Below are 5,668 nucleotides of genomic sequence, written 5' to 3' on the forward strand. Positions count from 1 at the left end.
AGATAGATAGATAGGTTGGCTCTTAAAAGTGCCTTTGGGTTCGGTAAATCAGGTGTATATGTTCGGACAGGTGACTTGTTTGACAGGATCTGCAAGGGAGAACAGAAAATGTTATTTGTGTAGTGTAGAGTAGTTATGTTAAAATAAGGTTTAAAAAGGGTACCCCCAATAGTGAGAGGTTCCCTTTTTCTTATAAATTAATAAAAATGCAAGATTTACCAATTTCCTGTATGACAGTTAAAATGCATATAACATGCGTCTGGGGTTCCTCATCCCATATTTAAAGGACACTTTATGTGCAGTAACTTTAGGCAAAGTTATATTGTTATTACTGACACATTACAGTGAAGTTGTGGGTGAACCACGATGATCCGAGAGAAAATGTCATCGACTAGAGCTCACACAATAATGCAATGCTCCATGTTGAGTTACCCTTCAGCTGATATAACTTAAACTACACTTAGCTTTTACTAGTAATCATTAATAGTATGATTATTGTAGTTGTTTATTTGATATTTGTATATTTTTTAGGTCCCCCTGTAACAGTTCTTTTGATTTCTCCCAACTTCACTGACTAATTATATATAACAGTTACACCTGTTAATTATACACACACTGATGAAGGCCCAAATGCATCAGTGTGCAGTGAAGTGAATAAAGGATTTTTAACTTTTTTTGGACCAGAAGTGCAATGAGAAGAATTCACCCGCGGCTGCGGCCTGGCTCCGGAGGCTGAGAATCATGGGTAATGCTGACAGAAATGCCAAATGTAATCCCCCCCCAATTTTTATCAGAGAATAAGGCAGAATATATATTTTATCATTTATATACTGTAATAATTGTGTGTGTTTCTAATTAACGCAGTCTCGTATATTTGTATGTATGACCGCCGGAGCCGTCTTTTGGGCGGGGCTCCGCCCTCTAGGGAGCCCCGTGGCAAGGGAAATATTTAAAAAGATTAATTGAAAAACAATTTAAACATCTTTTAGTTGATTTATTTTTATTTTGTGTAGTAGGAGTTTATTCTAAATAATGGCAATGTAAGGTGTTCGACCCTGACGTGTGTATAGCCTACTGTGTTGACAATGAGTTTCAAATGTGTCTGGTCCTTCACAGAAACGACTGAGAATTATGTTCCCACAGCAACTGATTGCGCGTTTGCATTGAACGTGCGTCTTCTGTATGAAAAGTATAAGAAAAGGGTGCCAGTGGCTTTTTTTTTAAAATCCGGGCTGTTCTGTTCCGTGGGATAATGATTCAGGCTGTATTTCATTTTCACTGGCAATTGGGAGCACCTGGAAATCCCGATGACCTTGCTTGGACCCTGATTTGGCTTGGAAGAGCACCGCAACCAACAATGCAAGTTCGCGTTACGGGTTATGTTCGTGGTGGAGGTCACGAAAGACTTTTCCTATTGAAATACATTAGATGGAAATTCGTGGTGAGTGACACGAAAAAAGAGGGAAATTCGTGTCCACCAACACGAACCAATAGATTAAATTTCGTGACTATATCACGAACTGCCGTGAGACTGGGTTGATACTTGAAAGATTCGGTTTTGGAACAAACTTTCTCTCGACAATAAGGTTATTATATTCTTCCCCCAAAGCATCTGTGCTCACATATAGGGTGCGTCCAGAGTCCCTTCTGTCACGAATCACTCAGGAGTCAAGTGCAGGGTACAATAATTCTTTAATAAAGGTCACAGATAACTCAAAAAGAGTCCGCCAGTACTGGGAGTCTCACAGCAGCCGTAGTGGAACAAAATTTCAACAATGTTCAGGGTATACACTAAACAAGGGCTCGAGCGCTCGGCCGGGGGAAGAGACACACAACGTGAGAGGCAGCAGAGTTCACAGAGTCCTGAGAGCGATAACAAACCCGTGGTGATAGATGGAAAAAACTCCACAGTCTACAAAAGGTCTCCGTGACCAGTATGACAAAGTGCCACAAGGGACATCCGAGACCAACCGGCGAGAGAGAGATAGTCCTTGAGGTGCAGTTCATAAATTCCCAGAGATCAGAGTTCGACCTAAAAGGTGAGAATAATCCACAATGCAAGGACCCTTGAACAGAGAGGTCCTCTAGAGGTGAGTAGTCCACACGGCAAGACCCACTTGAAAACGGCAAGAGGCATATAAAGGGGAAGAAGACAGAGCAGAAAATAAGGAACCAGCCGTGGCGAGAGAAACTGTGGGAAGATCCAGGTGAAAGCAGTGAAAACTTAAAGAGTAGTTAACCAGGTAACGAGAGGGGAGGAGTAAAGCACACAGACTCCGAACATGTGGCGAGCTGTCAAAACAGCATCACATGTCCGACATAACAAAAACAGAGAACAACACGGAAACAAAACAGAGTGCTAGGCCCGAGACCCAACACCCTTCCTCTTTTAAGAGGTACAAGACAAGGATGCCCTCATAGTCCTTTACTTTTTAACTTGGCCATCGAACCCTTATCTATAGCTTTAAGAGGCTCACAGCATTTTAAAACCGTCACATCCAGTGGAGAGCACGCTGGCGCACTTTGGCTACCGCTTCTTAACTCGGAAATTTTGTCTACTATTTTGTTTTATTCATTCTTGAAAAGATGAGTTTTTAATTGAGGAAAACGGTTTTGCCTTGGTAAATCTTCGACTGTCTAGGCATGCATTCACTTTTGTGGACTGAAGTTCGCCTAAGCTGCCGGTGTAGCAGTAACACCCGTTTCACACTGCATGCGTAAGCAGAGCGTGAGCAGCGCGTATTTTTTTCGGCGCACATGTTAACAGATGAGAGCATTCATACCGCACGCGTAAGCAGCGCGTGCTCGCGGAGCAGAAGCGACGCGTAAGCAGCAGTGCAGCGATCATTTCGGCGCCGAGTCTTATTTTTGCTGCGCTGCTAACGCTCAATTAAAGTGACCGTGCATTCTTTACGGACATAATCCACATGGATTGACAGGAAAAAGTAACAGTTTTACCTTTAAAGCACGTAAGTGGTGTCTAATTTTTAACAGTCGCCATGAGTTTCAAAAATACTTTTGCCAGGAGTTTTTTGGCCAAAACCACAACAGCACATTTAAAGGATTTATAATACAAGTATATCTTCGATGTTATGCTTATATTGCAAATGAAGGAGTGGGAAACGATCGCATTAAGCTGTCAGTGTACTGTCTGAAACCCACTGTCATCATAACCTTCTGAAAAAACAGATAAAACTACATAGACATCGTGTTATATGCTTATATTGTGTATGTGTGAGAGAAAAGTGATCGCATCATAAGTCAGTCACTCTCTCCTATGGTGAGTTAACCCTTAAGTGACTTCGTATCCTTAAAAGCACGATGGGTTTTTATTTATAACTTGTACTACACAGATCTAAAAGAGCATGAAACAGGCGGATATAACAAATCATAGTTATGCGATCTACTTAAAAGCGCTTTGATGAAGCTCTGGAAGATATTTTGCTCATTGATGTTTGTAAATAACGTAATGTGAAATAGCATTGTTGTACTGTGGTAACAGTTACCCAGGCAGCGCGATGCATACGCAGCCGGTATGAAAGGACAATGAGCACGCGCTGCTAACGCTTTCCCTACGCGCTGCTGACGCTCCGCCTCCGCTCTGCTTACGCGTGCAGTATGAAACGGGTGTTAGTCCTCGTCTTTTACATGCCTGGATTACTCGTCTTTTTGCCTTGGTTCCATCGGTCACTACGTGGGTCATTATACTATTCTAATCGGAGTGATTGACTTTAACGAGAAACTGAGGTGCATTGAGGTGCATGTTTAGACTTTTGTACCCACGTAATCTTGGACCATACCTTGGTCATTACCATGTGGATTAATCTGCCATTGGTTATCTACATTTGCGTTTTACTATCAACCTGGTTTTGTGGAGAGTGGGCATTAAAAAAATCTGGATTACACCATGATAAGGGCCTATGTACACAGGGGATCGCGACAGAACTTTAACATCACCGGGACAATAATTAAAGTACTGTGTTCTCGGCCGGCATATTTGCCATATGTCGTGGTGTTTGCCATATTAATTTATGTCATCCACAAGCATCTACCAAGCACTCCGGCAAAGGGCGACCTGAATTTATCAGATTTGCTCATCTTAATGTTCGCTCTATAAACAAAAAGGCAACGTTGCTTTATGACACCATTTTGGACAAAAAACTAGATGTTCTCTGTATTTCTGAAACCTGGCATCAACAAAATGATTTTCTAAATTTAAATCTGTGTACTCCACCTGGCTATATTTTTACTGACAAACCCAGATATGATGGCAAAGGGGGTGGCCTTGCAGTGGTCCACAGATCTGATGTAACGGTGACTGAAATTGCTGTACCCCACGTTACGTCATTTGAGAGTATTGTTTTTAAAGTAAGTGGTGTCTCGCCTGTTCTTACTTTGTTTATTTACCGTCCTCCGAAACACAATCCTCTGTTTTTTGATGAACTTACAGAATTACTGTCATCTGTAAATTCTCTCTGCCCATCAATGATTCTTATTGGTGATATTAATATCCATTTTGATAATCTAAGCTGTAATCATACTGTGAATCTTATGGATACATTAGAATGTTTCAATTTGTTTCAACATGTTGAATTTCCCACTCATATCAAGGGTCACATACTGGACCTAGTGTGTACTACTGGTGCTACTTTTAATCAGCTAGAGGGTAAAGACATGGGTATTAGTGACCACAAGCTGTTGAGTTTTAATCTTATTGTTCCCACTCGAAAATCACAAAAAAGACCTATTACTTTTAGAAATCTTAAAAATATTGATTATAATCAACCCTTGAGTATGATTAATGATATCCCCGTTGCAAATTCTGTCGAGCAATACAATTCTACTTTAGCAGCGACCTTAGATTTGTTGGCCCCAAAGAGAGAACATGTTGTCTCATTTGAAACACCATCACCCTGGTATACTCCTGAGTTAAGGACCTTTAACACCAAAAAACAGGCAGCTAGAAAGGCTATACAAAAAATCAGGTCTCACTGTTCACAAACTCATGTACAATGATCATTTGATTCAGTTATCACGAGTTATCAATGAAGGACCTATAAATTCAAATAAGATGTTTAGGGTTGTGAACAAACTATTTAAACCCAATAATCCACCTATATGTACTGTACCACTTTTGAATTTCTTTGCAGAAAAAATTGAGAACATTTATCAATCCATTAGCTCTGTCTCATTGTGTGCATCTCATGTGATTCATCCGTTGAATCATCCTTCAAATTTGTTTTCAAACTTCAAAATGGTTACTATTGATTATATCTCTAATTTAATTACAAAAATGAATTCTTTCCACCTGTATCTTGGATCCTATTCGAACTTTTGTTCTCAAAGAGTGTCTGTTATCTATCAGTCTCCTTATCATGAACATGGTTAATACCTCCCTTGTCACTGGATCCGTTCCTCAAGCCCTTAAGGTTGCTGTTATCAAGCCAGTCCTTAAAAAGGCTGGGTTTGATGCTTGTGAACTATCTAATTATCGACCCATATCTAACATTCCTTTTCTGGCTAAGGTTCTGGAACGTGTGGTTGTATGTCAACTTCACTCCCACTTGTCCCTAAACAAGTTGATAGAATATTTCCAGTCTGGGTTTAGGTCAGGACACAGCACTGAGACTGCCTTTGTGCGCGTTATGAATGACCTCCTTATCTCTGC

The sequence above is a fragment of the Triplophysa rosa genome, linkage group LG18 (assembly GCF_024868665.1).
Source record: "Triplophysa rosa linkage group LG18, Trosa_1v2, whole genome shotgun sequence".
Classification (NCBI taxonomy): Eukaryota; Metazoa; Chordata; class Actinopteri; order Cypriniformes; family Nemacheilidae; genus Triplophysa; species Triplophysa rosa.